General features: G+C 39.3%; 1 protein-coding gene across 1 annotated transcript in view; it reads left to right on the top strand.

Moving 5' to 3' along the window:
• LOC106087731 (uncharacterized) overlaps positions 1–18212 on the top strand; it is a 598301-nt gene that overhangs the window by 37363 nt on the left and 542726 nt on the right. The window contains exon 2 of the mRNA XM_059367647.1: positions 400–2041. The gene's annotated coding sequence lies outside the window, so the exon portion shown is untranslated. The remainder of the gene's footprint in view (positions 1–399; positions 2042–18212) is intronic.

The raw sequence follows: 18212 nt of genomic DNA, 5'->3' as shown, positions 1-18212 counted from the left end.
CGCTGGATGAAAAATTACGTTTTTCCCAACGCAATTTTCAAAGAAAATGAGAAATTTAGAAGGCACATTCGTTAATAAAATTCCCTGAGAGCTGGTCATTAAATTGCACTAAATACCAAACGGAATTGCCTACTCTTCGAGAATGTTTTTAACCTCTGACCGAGAGGAGGTGGAAACTGTAACCGCCAGGAGAACAAGCACAGAAGCCATTGCTATTTGCCAAATCATAGGGCTGCCGTTTCGTTCAACCAAACAACCAACCGCCCAAGTGTAGCAAATGTGGTAACGAAAAAACACATGTGTTAACGCTTGTTTACAACTACCGCATACAGTATAGTTTCCAACAACAACAACAACGAGAACCACAACAAAAACCTATCCATTTCTATTTTATTTCAGGCCATAAAAATCATTAAGCAACAAGGAGCACACAAACACTTAAATATATACACACACACACACATACATAGATAGACTCAGCTACGGAGGCAGCCTGGAATTGTATACGTGCGCTGTATATTTCAGATATTTGTGTGTGTGTGTGTTTGTATGCTGGTATATAAATATGTTACCACAAACTAAGTTGTAAAAATAATATACGAAAAAGTTAAATGGATTAAATGAGAGAAACAAAAACCAGCCACCAAGTCAACCAAACAACCACACAACCAAACAAGACAAGTCCAGCCCACTTAATCCCCAGCAAATTCCATCAACTGCAAAAACTAATTTACGACTAAAGAAAACCAAATAAAACCGCAATATGTTTATAAAATGTAGTAAATTTTGCCAAAACTATAACCAACAAAAAAGGCAGCAACAACACTAAAACCACCCCCCCCCAAAAACTTAATTGAAATATTAATAATGTTTCAGCTGCCAATATAGAGAAAAGTAGCAAGCAAAAAACGGAATTAATAACAAAAACCAAAGAAAAAAAGTTCAAGTAAATAAAAATAATTCCCAGAAATGCAATAACCTTAAGGCGATTAACTACAACAGCCATAAACAATTATCGTCCTCCCAAAAGAGCAAACAGTAGAAACAACAACAACAACAAAACCCCAGTGAAAAAAAAAACAAACAACAACGCAACAGAGAGTGTTATAAACTAATTGGAATATTTTTAATTAATTAATTAATCAGCCAAGAGCAAGGGCATAAAAAAGGTCTCTGGCAAAAATATTTTCCCTGGGGGTCAAACAGTAAGACTCGCCACTCAGAGAAATCCAAACCCTTTCGCTCTCTGTCTCTCTCTGTCTCCCACACTAGGGAACGCATTAAAATTGAAATATGAACTGAGTTTGTTTGGCTGGCCCAGCTCCATCGAAATCGCAACGAATCGATTTGAGGCGCGTAAATGGCATGCCGCGTATAACAGTTAGTCGCTGTTCACTAATTGCCAATAAATTGCTCATTGCTGTTAATTGCAGCTAATAAATCGTTGCTTCGCATTTGTCGTTCTTCAATTAAGTTAAAGCGCGTCAGTGAGTGTGCGTTCGTGTGTGTGTGTGCGTACGTTCGTGCCTTCGTTTGTGCCAGTTATTGGTATATTCTCGTTATCGGTATCGGTTTTGTCCTTTGCTTCGCGTGTTGTTTTGGTGTTGTTCATTTATTGTAAAACCTATTACACTCTCTGTTGTTGTATCACTCTCCCACTCTCTGTCGCTCTCTCTCCCTCCATAAAAACGTACAATTTATTATTGTTTTTCTAGTCAGTTGATAGTGGCGACTACTGCTGCTACAGCTACTGCTACTGCTGTTGTATATTTAGTGCACAATTTGACAAATTGCATATTTGTACTTCGTTTTTTTTTATTCTTCTATATATGACTGGGCACAACAGAAACTTGTCATTGTGTGCATGACTTTATGTTTCTCTCATACGTACGCCTGCTATAGTGTATGTGTGTGTAGTATATCTATGACGTCTTCGCTTTATAGTGGCGCCATAGGAAATTTTATCACTGGTCGTCGTGCATAACCGAAGTCCAAGTTACAAAAAAAAAACACAACACAATGAAAATGCTGTTTAGAAAATGTAAGTAATGAAAGAAAGCTTACAAATACATATGTACATGTTGTATTTGTATATATATAAAATATTCCTATATGTATATAAGCATAAGAACATTAGGTTGGTACTTCAACTGAGGCCCTTAAAAAAATGTTCAACATTAAAATAAAATTCGCCAATAATTAACCAACAATTTTTTTTTTTTGTTTTTTGCCTTAAGTCTATGGATTACATAATCCTTACAGACTTAATAAGCTGCTAAAATTATATATACTAACAAAACTATATATTTTTTGAGGTTTTATGAATATCAAAGTTTAAATCTATAATAAAGCAAGTAAAAAGGCATTAAGTTCGGCCGGGCCGAACTTTGGATACCCACCACCTCGGATATATATGTGAACCACCTTTCCTCAATATCCGGTGCAAAATTCATACCTTATGCCCCATAGCAGCTATGTTCCGATTTGGACCAGATACTAATAAGTAAAAGTTATTGTTCAATTGTATATAACAAAATATTGGTCTTTTTAGTAGTTATATCTAAAAAAAAAAACCGATCTGAACTATATACCACACGGATGTCGAAAAGCATAACATAAGTCACTGTGTCAAATTTCAGTGCAATCGGATTAAAAATGCGCCTTTTATGGGGACAAGACTTTAAATCGAGAGATCGGTTTATATGGCAGCTATATGCAAATCTTGATCGATCTAGACCAAATTGCAGAAATATGTGGAGGGGACAATAAGTGCGCTTTTTATGGCCCCAAAACCTTAAACCGAGAGATCGGTCTATATGGCAGCTATATCCAAATCTGGACCGATCTGAGCCAAATTGACGGAGGATGTTGAAGGGCCTAATACAACTCACTGTCCCAAATTTTCTCAAAATCGGATAATAAATGTGGCTTTCATGGGCCTAAGACCCTAAATTGGAGAATCGGTCTATATGGCAGCTATATCCAAATCTGAATCGATCTGAGCCATATTGACGGACAATGTCGTAGGGCCTAACACAACTTACTGTCCCAAATTTCAGCAAAATCGGATAATAAATGTAGCTTTTATGGGCCTATGACCCTAAATCGAAATTCAGCTCAATATCAGCTCAATATCTCTATTTTTGAAGACTGTAGCGTGATTTCAACAGACAGACGGATGGACATGTCTATATCGTCTTAGATTTTTACGCTGATCAAGAATATATATACTTTATAGGGTCGGAAATGGATATTTCGATGTGTTGCAAACGGAATGACAAAATGAATATACCCCCATCCGTCGGTGGTGGGTAAAAAAATTAAATTGTTGCTCTTTGTTTGTTTGTCTGTCCGTACGGGCTCAAAAACTGCCGAACCGATTTTCATGAAATTTTCATAGATGGTAGAGTTTGGAACCCCGATGCAAATAGGGTATTTTATTTTTTGATATCCGAAGGGGGGCGGACCCTCCCCCATACCAACATTTTCACAAAACCGACAGATCTCGGAGATGCGTGCACCATTTAAGCGAAATTTTGTATGCCACCTTATCCCAAAAACTGGAAATTGGTATACATTTTTTGGGTCACATAATTTGGGGGGACGCCCCATCCCAAATCCACCCGGACGGACATGTTTACCGATTAGGACAATATGGGTATCATATAAAAAGTATTTAAGAGTAGAGTACGAATTTGGTATAAAAATTTCGCCCAAACGTGTTCGGAGGTGTTGCCCAGCCCCAAAAAACCCCCCAACAGGACTTTTTCCCCGCTTTGGGTGAAAAACCTTCTCGCACGGACATGTTTACCGATTGGGATAATATGGGTATCCAACGGAAGTTATTTAGGAGTAAAGCACGAACTTGTTATACAATTTTCGACCAAAGTGTTCGGAGGGGTTCCCCGGCCCCAAAAAACACCCCAACAGGATTCTTTCACCGCTTCGGGCAATATGGGTATCAAATGAAAGGTATTTAAAAGTAAAGAACAAATCGGACATAAAAATTTATTCCTTGGTGTCTAAGGGGCCTCCCCACCACCCCAAAACCCCCCGCACGGATATGTTTACCAATTGGGACAATATGGATATCAAATGAGAGGTATTTTAAAGTTGAGTAAAAATCTCCCACCACTGGATAGCTGTGAGCACTACACAGGCCGTAACATTGAGGTTCAATTTGTGTGGTGTTCATTGCTGTCACTAGAAGCTTAGCTGAGGGCTACCGGGCGCGTCCACAGGTTAAAGATAGTGGAATGGTACATACGGAGTAGCTGCAACGGCAGTCGCGGACAATCAGCGGTATCGAGCGGAGAGCCTCAGTGAGAGTCCGGGCGGCATCGGCTCTTGCACAAATACTGAGTGCCTATGATGCTCGATATGACAAGGCGAGTTTTTGGGGCCTTTAAATAGCCAATGGCCCCTTGTTCCCACGACGATTGGTCCTTTGGACCGGAACTAGCTTGCTCACCTGCAGAAGCCTGACGAGGAAATGTGGCTACGACGACAACAACAACAGAATAAGAATCTAATATAAAATTTATTCCACACCCCGAAATCCCCCAGTAGGGCATATCGAATGAAAGGTGTTGGGAAATTGAGTACACATCGATTTTAAGAATTTGGACCGTGATGTCTACGGGGCCTCCGCAACCCCAAAACCTCTTAAACGGCCATGAATGTCCAACGTCACAAAATGGGTATCAAATAAAAGGTCTTTGGGAGTGGACTACGAATCTGGCACACTAATTTGGGATAGAGTCTGGGACCGGCCCATCCACTAAGTACCCTTCGATATGTGAATTAAAAGAAAGGTCTATATCAGTAGAGTTCGAATCTAATGTTGATATAAAGATTCAAGAATCTGGGTCACGTCCAGCCGTCCTGCCCTCCTGCCGTTCAGCAGGACATATATATCGCGATAATAAAGGACTCAAATAAATCGTCTTTGGGTCTTAGCGACGGGGGCCCTCTCCGACCCTCTCCTTCCAATAAAAACAACACCAAACTGTCATGTAGAATGACCGAGAATATATTGTACTCAAATAAAAGGTCATGTCATAGGGCTATCACCCTCCTCCTCCTTCTATCCCATACCAAAAAAGGAATTAAAACTAATTTATTAGGCCGATCAAGATAGAAAAGGACAGCAATAGAAGGTCTTTGGTAGTGGAGTAGACTTTTTATCCTCAAATTGAGATAGACACAGGAGGACCTGCGGATCTTTAAAAATTTGGTATTCCAAGTGGTAGCTTGATTTTGAAGGTAGATAACCAAAACAAACAAACAAAAAATATTTTGTGTGGATCTGAACGAAACCCATTGCCCTGAATAGAAGGCCAAACAAAATCGTGCTCTAGCACGATGCTAATATTACTTCAAGGTTCGCCCCTTAAACTCCTCCTTTCAAACCGGTCATGTATGCCTACTATGGCAATTGAGAGTAGAGAACGAATTTGATATCAAATTTTGAGGCCAAGGCCCCATAAACTGCCCCTAAACCAATGCCAATTGGGGTTCAAATTTAAGAAATTTGAGAGTACTGCATGATGCTGATATTTTTTCAGGACTAAGTACGTGGGTGGCCGCCCCATCCTACACACCCCTCAAACTGGCCATATTCGTGGATTATGGCAAAAAGTGGTCAAGTGTTTCAGGGACGTCTCACCTCACATAAACTTCCTTTAAACCACACATATGTACCGACTAGAGCAATATGTTGCTCCAATGTTTTTTTTGGGAGTAGAGTGTGAATCTGATATCCACTTTCGGGGCAAAGAGTTTGGCTACTCCAATCCACCCCCAAAACTAAGAGAATCGGGTAAATCCGGCTATTTAAGTCTGATTTTTTGAGTGTTTGGTCCCCGATTTAAATTCTGTCCGTTTTGGCTGAAATTTAGTTTGTGAATTTCACTTGTGTTTTCCAACACCCAAATCATAAATGGACATAGCCGCCATATAAACCGGTCCCCGTTTTTAACTTCTTAAGCTATTAAAAGCCCCAATTTGTGCTCAATTGATCTAATGTTTGTGTAAGTGAAGTAAACACAAAACTTCCAATAGCCACAACAAAAACTCATCTTTGGCATCGCTTTTCAGTCTGCAACAATTTTCAATTGATTAAATTTGTGGCTCTCAATGGCAATGCCACAAAGAATTGTTATCGAAATCCCTTTGTAAAATGTTGAAATTATTTGCTGTCTTTTTTTTATTTATTTTCACCATTTCGTTATAGCACACATCGTTTGTGGACATCGTTAAATGTTTAGTTGTCAAACGCAACTATGCGAAGACATATTTTGTCATATTTGGATTTTTGGCCTGTCACTATCGTGACAGCACAACACAAACACCATGTGTTAAATGTGTGTCCACAACTTGGCACGAATTGGGACGAAGGCAACTGTTCACAATGTTGTGTGATCTATTGTGGACATTGTGTTAAAAGAACGGGCTGCAAATGGAACAAGTTTTTCATATATTAGCATAAATCTTATTTTTCTTGAAATTTAGTTCCCCTCAATGTTGTTTCTGAATGCTTTTGTGAATCCCATTTCAAATTTGTATGTTTGTATTTTTTACCAAGATTAGGTTAGATTAGGTTGAAAAAAGGGTGCAGATATTAATCTGCCCCATGCCGCTATATATGTGCAGTAATCGGCTTATTGTGCACTCTAAAAACTAAAAAGTAAATTTGAGAAAGAGAATTTTAAGTTAGAAACTCCGTGCTGCTTACAAAATCCTTAATTGTTTGCCATACCTCCCGTTAGTTGGTTCTTGTTTGGTATCGTGTCTCCACCTAAGTGCCGGTGTCGGTTAGCCGCGAAAGCCGAGCGATGACATAGGAAATGATCCAATTTCTCATCATCTTGCTCATATGCTATCACTTGCCGCACCGATTTTGCATAAATGAGCTCGTAGTCCCGTTATGACACCAAAAAGCTATACTGACCTCCTTCTTACTTTCTTTCAGTAATAGACTCGTCCTTTCACGAGCCGGATCACCCCATAGGATTTTCGCCGTCTTACCGACTGTTCCACAGTGTTACATGCTTTGTCGCCTACGCTTTTAAATCGGACTACGCCGACCCGAAAGGCTTGGTGTATACCAAGTTTTTCGACGGCAGTTCTCTGAGCTTCATTGCCAAATCATCTGCCCTTTCATTCCCCTCATTGCATTACGACCCGTCACCCAAACGATGCGGATTATGTCATTCTCAGAGAAGGCGTTAATCTCCTTCTTACATTCCAACACTGTTCGTGACCTTACCGTCTTGGTTGTTATTGCCCTTAGGGTCATTTTAATGTCCGTAAAGATGTTCACACTTGACGTTCTCGCGTTAGAATCACACAACTTCACACATTCCGTTATCGCCCGGATCTCTGGCTGCAGGATCGTTTTATGGTCAGGCAGTCTAAAACAGATCTCAGCACCTGGGTTCTCACGGTAAACCCCCAGGTCCTATCTGTCCCCTAGCTTTGATCCATCCGTTTAACATGATCTTTCACACGGCAATACTAGGATTCCCTCAGTCCAAGAATGTGCCGCGGGCAGCAGTGCCTCGCACTCGACCTCAAGTGTCTAACGTTGCACAGCTTCTCCATAGCAGTCCACCAAACTTCTGAGGTGTATGTAAGTATTGGTTTAATCACGCTTCTGCGTGAGCCAGTGGACTATCCTCTGCAAAGTGCCCCACATCTGTGAGCCTCAATGTGGCAATGTGACACGCTCCTCAATGTGGCACTTCCAATTTTGTTTACTATTCATGGTCACTCCTAAGTATTTGACCTTTTCGGATATCGAAATCGTTTTATTGAGGTAACGTTGCGCATCAAATTGGCGCACCTTCATCTTTCTCATGAACAGGCATATTTCTTTTCTCTCAGGGTTAACATCGAGACCCCTGGGTCTAGTCCAATCATATGCAAGACCCTTTCGGTCCCCCTGCAAAGCTGGTTCGAATCCTTACCACTACGAAGTATTATAACATCGTCTGCATAACAGGCCACCGTAGCGCAGAGGTTAGTATGTCCGCCTATGACGCTGAACGCCTGGGTTCGAATCCTGGCGAGACCATCAGAAAAAATTTTCAACGGTGGTTTTCCCCTCCTAATGCTGGCAACATTTGTGAGTATTATAACATCGTCTGCATAACAGGCCACCGTAGCGCAGAGGTTAGTATGTCCGCCTATGACGCTGAACGCCTGGGTTCGAATCCTGGCGAGACCATCAGAAAAAATTTTCAACGGTGGTTTTCCCCTCCTAATGCTGGCAACATTTGTGAGTTACTATGCCATGTAAAACTTCTCTCGAAAGAGGTGTCGCACTGCGGCACGCCGTTCAGACTCGGCTATAAAAAGGAGGCCCCTTATCATTGAGCTTAAAACTTGAATCGGACTGCACTCATTGATATGTGAGAAGTTTGCCCTTGTTCCTTAGTGGAATGTTCATGGGAAAAATTTGCATTCTTGCATAACAGACGGTTTCAAATCCCTCCTCAGTCAGCATGTGTAATAGGTCATTTATGGTGGTCACCCATAGGATGGCGATAAAATGCCCCCCTGTGGCCTGCCCCGTAATAGGTCATTTATGGTGGTCACCCATAGGATGGCGATAAAATGCCCCCCTGTGCCACTTTCTCCCTTATATTGATGTTAAAGGACCCGCAATTTATCCTCCTGTTCCTTAGCATATGATTCATCCAGTCTCTAAGGACCCGGTCCACCCGGTATGGGTCTTAGGATTGGATCAATGTGTCGGTCCGCACATTATTAAACGCCCGCTCGATGTCAATACAAACCGCCAATGTGTACGACTTGGCATAGAAGAATTCTTCTGTTTTATGCACAACCTTATACAGGACAGTCTCCACCGACCTTCCCTTGACATAGGCATGCTGTTTGTATTGAAGCAGTTCGCTGAATGTCCTACTCTTTATCATGGTATCCACAATACGTTCCATGGTTTTGAGTAGAAAAGACATAAGGCTTGTAGGTCTTTGTTGCTGCATAACTTGCCCTGCCGGGCTTGGATATAAACACTACCCTTGCCTCCTGCCAGGCTTTCTGAGTATATTCAAGTCCTAAGCACGCTGTAAAAATAGTTGCTGGATGAGGCGCCAGATAGTCTGCCTCTTTCCGTAGTAACGGCGGAAATATTCCATCAGGTCCAGGTGACTTAAATGGTTTAAAGCTCCTTAAGGTCTCCTTCCGTAAATTCCGTAATGATAAACCTTTGATCGACCTCACTATTCCAAGATTCCGGTGTCTGCGTGAGTTCCATCTTATCCAGAGGAAAATGGGTTTTCATCAACAGCCTTGAAGATTTCATACCTCAAAATTTTAGATGAGAACCCCTTAACCAAGAGTCCAAAACGCGCCATACTACTATTGTGGTATCTTTTGGCTTAACAAATTTCCTTTAACTTGTTGTCTACAACATACAAAAAACTTTTAATTATCCAATGTATACAAACAAAAAAACCATATCTGTCATTAATGCATAGTAATTTGCTAAAAGTCATAATTTTACATTAACAAACGGAATGAGTTTGATGTAAAACTACCCAGGCTTCATTTATAGTTTTGCAACATTATTAGTTCGTAAATATATAGAAGAAGCATGTGTCAAAGAATACAAAATTGATTTTTCCCATCAACCATCATGCGGCGTATACTTTCTGTGGTGTGTTGATGTTTACGACACTCATACGCAATGGTGCACCAGCTACAACCCTTTCGTTGTTAAAACCTCAACAAGTCAAAAACTTTTACTACAACTTTATTACTTTGACTTTAAGCAGACAGAAGAACTTTTTGATCAACAACTATAACTTCTCCTCTTCCTATTTTTGTTTTTTGAGGTACCAACTCAAATCTACGCTATGAACTGCTTGCAATGTAAACCACAACGCCCACACATATAGATACGCCAACGCACACACACACATGGTAATTGTTTACGTAGTATTTCAAACTTTCTGGCTTTATTTGATGCTAAAATGCGCCAGAAGTAGAGATGCCATTGTCACGGAAACAAAAGAACTTCAAACGAAATCATAGCACGGCACCTCTTTTTAGGCAAACAAGGGATAATGGATAAGAATTGCTATGATATTAGAGCTCTATCAGGTTATGGACCGATTCGGGCCATACATAGTTTGGATTGTGGATATCGTAGTTGAAGTCAAAGTGCAATTTTTCAGCCAAATCAAGCAAGTAATGTTTGCTCCAGGAAGTCAAGAAATCAAATCGGGAGATCGGTTTATAAGGGAGCTATATCTGGTTATGTACCTATTCAGATTAATATTGGGTTGTCCAAAAAGTAATTGCGGATTTTTTAAAAGAAAGTAAATGCATTTTTAATAAAACTTAGAATGAACTTTAATCAAATATACTTTTTTTACACTTTTTTTTCTAAAGCAAGCTAAAAGTAACAGCTGATAACTGACAGAAGAAAGAATGCAATTACAGAGTCACAAGCTGTGAAAAAATTTGTCAACGCCGACTATATGAAAAATCCGCAATTACTTTTTGGGCAACCCAATGCTTGCCATGTATATTGAGGGTCCTACAAAAAGTTGGGCACAATATCACCCAAATCAGACAAGAACTGCACCCTCTACGGGCTCAAGCAGTCAAATTCGAAGATCGGTTTATGTGGGAGATATATAGGGTTTTAGACCGATTCATACCATATTTGTCACATAAATTTAATGTCATAGAAAACGTCATAGTACAAGATTTCTTACAACATTTCGGCAAAATTGGATTAAAATTGTGCTCTTTAGGGGCTCAATAGGTAAAATCGGAAAATCAATTTATATGGGAGCTATTACAAAACTGGTCTCGAAACTTGGTGTCAGTGATTTTAGAATGAGCGCAGAAGATCGAGGCGCCTGGAACGCTATTCTACGTTCAGCTAGTGGAACAAATGTTCTGTCATAGCCAATTCAAGTAAGTAAATAACAAAACAAGTCGCCGATGCGCATAGGTTAGCATGCCCGACAATCACACTGAAAGCGTGGGTTCGAATCCTGGCGTAACACGTAACACGTAAAAAGGCGTTAAGTTCGGCCGGGCCGAACTTTGGATACCCAGCACCTCGGGTATATATGTAAACCACCTTTCGTCAAAATTCGGTAAAGAATTCTTACCTTATGCCCCATAGCAGCTATTATAAATATGTTCCGATTTGGACCAAATACTAATAAGTACCAGTCATTGTTCAATTGTGTATAACAAAATATTGGTCTTTTTAGTAGCTATATCTAAAAATAAACCGATCCGAACCATATACGACACATATGTTGAAAAGCCTAACATAAGTCACTGTCTCAACTTTCAGTGAAATCGGATTATAATGGGTTGCCCAAAAAGTAATTGCGGATTTTTTAAAAGAAATTAAATGCATTTTTAATAAAACTTAGAATGAACTTTAATCAAATAAACTTTTTTTACACTTTTTTCTCTAAAGCGAGCTAAAAGTAACAGCTGATAACTGACAGAAGAAAGAATGCAATTACAGAGTCACAAGCTGTGAAAAAATTTGTCAACGCCGACTATATGAAAAATCCGCAATTACTTTTTGGGCAACCCAATAGCTGCCATATGGACTGATTTCCCGATTTAAGGTTTTAGCGCATAAAAGGTGAATTTATTAACAAATTTCGCTGAAATTGGGCACAATGAGATTCGTTAGGTCCCTCGACATCGGTACCGAGTATGGTTAAGATTGGTCTATATTTCGATATAATTGCTATATACAATAGAATAATCTCTCAATTTACAGTCTTCGGCCTATAACAGGATTATTTGTTGTCTAGTTTCGTTGAAATTTATTATAGCGGGTTGTATTATGCTCCTCGACGTCCCTGTTCAATACGGTCCAGATCGGCCTAGATTTGAATGTAGCTGCCATATATACCGATCTCCCGATTTAATGTTACGCCCATAAAAGGTGAATTTATTAATCGATTTCGCTGAAACTTATTTCAATGAGTTCTGTTAGGCCCTTCGACATTCGTACCGAATATGGTCAAGATCGGGCTATATTTGGATATCGCTGCCATATATACCGATTTCTAAATTTAAGTTCTTGGAACAATTATAGCATGTTTATTACTCGATTTCGCTGAAATGTGACACAGTGGGCTGTAATATGCTCTTCGACATTAGAATTCAATATGGTTCAGATCGGTCTATATTTGGATATAGCTGGCATATACATGTACCGATCTGCTGAATTAAATTCTTAGGCTCATAAAGGCTGCATTTTTTTAACCGATAAATTGGATACAATGAGTCGTGTTAGACCCTTACACATCCTTCCTGAATATGGTGGAGATCGAACTTTACGAGTATTTAGATACATTGGGTTACCCAAAAAGTAATTGCGGATTTTTTAAAAGAAAGTAAAAGCATTTTTAATAAAACTTAGAATGAACTTTAATCAAATATACTTTTTTTACACTTTTTTTCTAAAGCAAGCTAAAAGTAACAGTTGATAACTGACGGAAGAAAGAATGCAATTACAGAGTCACAAGCTGTGAAAAAATTTGTCAACGCCGACTTTAAGAAAAATCCGCAATTACTTTTTGGGCAACCCAATAGATGGTATGGGTTCATAAGTGATGCATTATTCACCGTATTATGACGAAAGTTTGTTGATATACATATCCGAAGTGGTAGGCATCCAAAAAAAAAAAAATAAAATGTAGAGAATTTTCCACTAAGAAACCCAAATTTTGACAAAAAGTTGTATGAAATATGCACTCCTGTTTCTTTGTTTAAAAACAAAAATATTTTTTGTTAGCTTGACAACACTGTTCATTATATATGAGTTGCAAGAATACAGAAAAGACCAAAAGCCATGCACAGAGATCTGAGTTCGTAGTCATGTCTGTTTTAGAGATGCATGAATACACTCCCACACACACACATAAAACCATATATGGCATAAATTTGGCAGTACATCAAAGGCAATGGCAATAACAATGCCAGCATTTAAATAACAAACGCCAACACAAACACAACCAACCACTGTGGAAAAGATGACAAGGTTTGCATATAAATTTTGTTGACACCAAACAGCCTCTCATAGCATTTACTTCTACTCTCGTCGTCATCATCATCATCATATCTCTGGCAGCTTTTTCTCTCGCTTCATATTAGAAAGCTTGGGACAAACTGCCTGCCGGTATTTTGAGTTTACAAGTGTTACTACAGCACATAGGCCATGCAAATATTTACAGGTAAATGCATGTGTTTGTGTTTCGCTCATAAAGTAGTCATACAATTTGTGTAGACATAACGAACAACGACTTGAGTTTTCAGATTATTTTCATGTCTAACAGCTCACCAACGAACCATCCAACCATTTCAGCTTAGTTCAAGAAGCCGTCAATCATTGGTGACAGCTCTTGATGGAAATAGAATATGGCAAGGCATTGCTGTGCTGCTGTTGTCTTTTGGAAGAAAGTGTTCGTCAAATAGATTTATTAAATTAATTTTTTCCCACTTTTTGTGCGTTGTAATTTATTTCGTCTTTTGTCAACGTTAATGCTAGCTCTTTTTGAAGATAAATTGTCTTGTTGGCAAATTAAAGCGGGGGGAATTACTTGCCTACATGGGTTAGGATGGCTGCATTAACCATAGCTTGGATTTGAATTCCGACGAAACCATAAACACCAGTTTAAGTCACCTCTCACTAATACTATTGAGATTGCTGTTTATTTAAGTTATATTTTATTATAGAGACTGTTTTAATACAATGCAAAATTTGCCCATGAATATTCCATTAGGGAAAAGGCTAAAACTTCTCACATACCAATGGGTGCAGTTCGATTCATGTTTAAGAAGATTGATAAGGGTTCCCCTTTTTACAGCCAAGTCCGAACGGCATGCTGCAGTGCGACACTTCTTCCTGGAGAAGTTTTTACATGGCTGTTATACCAAATGGTACAGTACCTCACAAATGTCGCCAGCATTAGGAGGAGATAACCAACTCTGAAAAGTTTCAGATATTCTCATCAGGATTGAAAACCAGGCCTTCACACGCAAACTTCTGCGCTACATTGGCCTCCATTAGTAGAACGATAGAAAAAAATACGTCAAAAATTCGTGCACCAATGTTGTCATTATCATACAAAGACGTTATTGGAAATATTGTCGTACATGAATTTGTGAACACGCGTTGTTGTTTGATCCACCGACCGTTATGAATATCATCCTTACAAAATGTGTATGTATGCCAACCTCAGGTTTAAATGATTCTAAACACATTGTGTATGTGGTGCAATGTGTTAAGGCGCTTGTAAACATTCAATGGAATGGATGAAACACAGGTTCGATACTCAGAAACACACAAAAACTTTTTTAATCTTTTCAAAAATCAGTGCACCTGACGTTGTCAACATGTGAACGGGTGTGGACGATTCGTTTACAAATTCTGGTGGTAGCTTATGAACATTTGTGGTTGATTTGTTAATATCTGCGTGTTGATTCATTTTTATGAACGAATGTGAAAATCGCCGTTCTCCTGATTTTGTCAACGCCGTGCTTGATTTTTTCCATTGGAGTATCTTATAAATTTCATCATATTGTGTGTAACACTTCGAAATTTAATTAAGATATTAAGCTGCCCCATGCCACTATAGGTGAATGTCTATAGTGGCATGGGGCCCTCTTTTCAACCTAACACCTCGAAATATTGGTCTAACACCTTACGAAGTATATGCAATCTAAATTCACATTCTAAGACGATTTAGTGATGTCCGTCCATCTGTTTTTTTTTCCGAACGTTTTCAGCCCACTGTTTCCCAGTTGGCTACAGTTGGCCATTTACTCTGAAAAACTAAACATCATATGGAAAAATGACCAAATTTTGCCAAAAATGGCCAATATCTTGGTTTCATTAATACTTAGGGCTCCAAGTTGAATAGATTCGTAAAGAGAGTAGTTCCCATTTTATCTCCTGTAAACGGTTTTAGCCCACTAGTATGCAGTTGGACACAGTGGGCCATTTATATGGAATACATCATATGGAAAAATGACAAAGTTTTGGATAAAATGGCCAATATCTTGGTTTATTTAATACTTAAAGCTCCTAATTGAATAGATTCGGAAATACAATAATCCTTATTTTATTTGTAGTAAACAGTTTTAGCCCACTGTGTCCCAGTTGACCACAGTAGGCCATTTACTCTGAAAAAATGTGGCATCATATGGAAAAAATTACCAAAATGACCAAGATCTTGTTTTTTTTTTTTATACTTAAGGCTCCAAAGTGAATAGATTCAGATTCGTAAAGAGAGTAGTTCCCATTTTATCTCCTGTAAACGGTTTTAGCCCACTAGTATGCAGTTGGACACAGTGGGCCATTTATATGGAATACATCATATGGAAAAATGACAAAGTTTTGGATAAAATGGCCAATATCTTGGTTTCATTAATACTTAGGGCTCCAAATTGAATAGATTCGGAAAGAGTGTGTACCCTATTATATCTCTTGTAAACGGTTTTAGCCCACTGTTTCCCAATTGGCCACAGTGGGCAATTTATTCTGAAAAATGGGGCATCATATGAAAAAAAGACCCAGTTTTGCCAAAAATTACCAATATCTTGGTTTCATTAATACTTAGGGCTCCAAGTTGAATGGATTCGAAAAGAGCGTAATCCTTATTATATATACTGTAAACGGGTTTAGCCCACTATTGCCCAATTGGCCACAGTGGGCTATTTATTCTGAAAAATTGGGCATGAAATGAAAAAATGATCAAATTTTGCCAAAAATGTTCCTTTAATACTTAAGGGTCCAAGTTGAATAGGTTCGAAAAGAGCGTAATCCCTATTATATTTCCTGTAAACGGGTTTAGCCCACTATTTCCCAATTGGCCACAGTGGGCCATTTATTCTGAAAAATGGTACATGATATGGAAAAATGACCAAATTTTGCCAAAAAAGGCCAATATATTGGTTTATTTTATACTTAAGGCTCCAAGTTAAATAGATTCGAAAAGATCGTAGTCCTTTTTGTATTTCCTGTAAATGGTTTGAGCAAACTATATCCCAGTTGGCCACAGTGGGCCATTTACTCTAAAAAATGCGCATCATAAGCAAAAATGACCAAATTTTGTCAAAAATGGCTAACATCTTGATTTCTTTGATACTAAGGACACCAAATTGAATTGTTTCGCAGAGATTATATTTTCTGTAAATGAGTTTAGCCCACTGTTTTTCCATTTGGCCCTGAGTAAGAAATTAATGAGCAGATTTTACCCAACCTGTTCCCCACTCCCCTCAGTCAATTAGCGAAAGACGCGAGTGAGGTGGAAGAGAAACTTTATGAAATCTCCCCAGCCCCCTGGTTTTCTTAATTTCAGTTTTATCATTGCTGAAGGCGGTTTTCAGTTGGTCATAATTGCTCTTTCAATCCTGCCCAAAGAAGTGTTCGATGTTTGGTGGTTAAGTCTACCCATGCAGCTCATCGCCCAATGCCAAGAACGCTATCCAGCACATTGTGCCGGCAATTATGGAGCTTGGATAGGGGCCGACCCGAGGTGGGACACAGTAGATGATTGCCGGACTGCGAGGCGCTATGGGCGGTCATCGACCGGAGGAGGAAGAGGGAATTGCTAGCGTTCGATAAGACGTCGATGAGTACATTGCCAGCGGTCATTACCGTATACTGTGCCATAGGCCGCATGGCGGCGCGCATGGGGATACCGCACAATGACTTTTGTAGGTGTTGCCTCGATGAGGATGAAAAGGAGACTATTTCTGTCCGGGTCTGCAGAGACGTAGGCTTTCCTTTCTGGGGAGCCGTTTCTTCTGTGATCTGGGTGATCTTGCGAAGGTACCTCTGGTATCTATCCTGAGGTTTGTTGAAGGTACCGGATGGTTCCGACGGGGAGGTGACACAGGCTCCGGCATAGGTAGGTCCGTGCCTGCGTAGGAAAGGGCGGTTTTTCACCTCCCGCTCGGGTTTCTCCACTCCTCCTGTCTTTTTCTTTTTATTCGTATATAACCTCTAATACGAGGTCTCACATTTTCCTTTTTCTTCCCTTTCTCTCTCTCTCTAGAGTGCCACAATGAACCAAACTGGCCTCCGAGTGGACTCACCTTTGGTGGGCGACCCATTCAACCTAACCTATCCTAGGGGCCGACCTTTCTTGTCGAATATTTGCTGCAGTCGAACTATAACGTCTGTCTTTTTGCCGTTATTTACGCTTGTTGATTTGGCAACTATCATCACAATTGGTGCCTATAGGTTGAACTCATTTAACACCTTCTGGAGTCCCTCTGCAATTCTGTTCTCAAGAAGTGTGTCGTCAAAGTATTTGCTCCACATTTCCTTGCTTAACAAGCAATCCTTCACCCCAGTAGCTTTCTGTTACATAGCCTTGTGGATTCCTGGCTAAAATGGGGTAAGGATTTCAATGCCCTCAGAGGAAAGCTGATGGCAAGCCGTTGCTGCCCATTGGGACGACAGCTTTGAGCTTCTTTCATTGGATTTTCCGTTAAACCTCTATGGAAATGATGAACCATTATTTGGGTATTCTTCCTTTTAAGAACCACAGCATGCTTAGAAAAAGCACCCCATATCCATTATAGTACCTCTATCAGGATTTATGGCCTTTAAAATATACTGAGTCAAGTTTCTTTTTTTACTTGCGTAGTAAAAACACAAACGACGTTCTCCATACAAACAACTTGACCTTCAGTATACTCTAAATGCTATAAATCCTGGTGGTGGTAACACAATGGTTTTAGAGGCCTTTTTCATCGTATTTTATGTTTTCTAAAGGAAAGAATACTCAAAGTATAAATCACCATTTCCATATCTCCATATGCCCAATTTACAATTCCAACCGACCTACACTAATAGAAACTATTTATGCAAAATTTCAAACACTTAGCTTTACTACGCTCGACTTAAAATATGACGATTAAGAATATTTATATACTTTATGGGGCCTTGGACCAATATTTCGATGTCTTAAAACCGATATGACGAAGCTCTAAAAAAGTTATGAAGGCAACAATGGTGTTACTTTATTTGGAAAAAATTTGATTTTTTTAAAACTTTAAATTACGAATCGAATAACTTTTGGTCGGAGTGAAAATTCGGCACTAATTTGTTTAAATACCCTTAGAATTTTGTTACATTTTCACAATCGTATGATTAAATTAGCAATTTCATTTCAAAATAT

The sequence above is a fragment of the Stomoxys calcitrans genome, chromosome 4, assembly GCF_963082655.1.
Source record: "Stomoxys calcitrans chromosome 4, idStoCalc2.1, whole genome shotgun sequence".
Classification (NCBI taxonomy): Eukaryota; Metazoa; Arthropoda; class Insecta; order Diptera; family Muscidae; genus Stomoxys; species Stomoxys calcitrans.
This window is presented reverse-complemented; position numbering and strand designations above follow the sequence as displayed.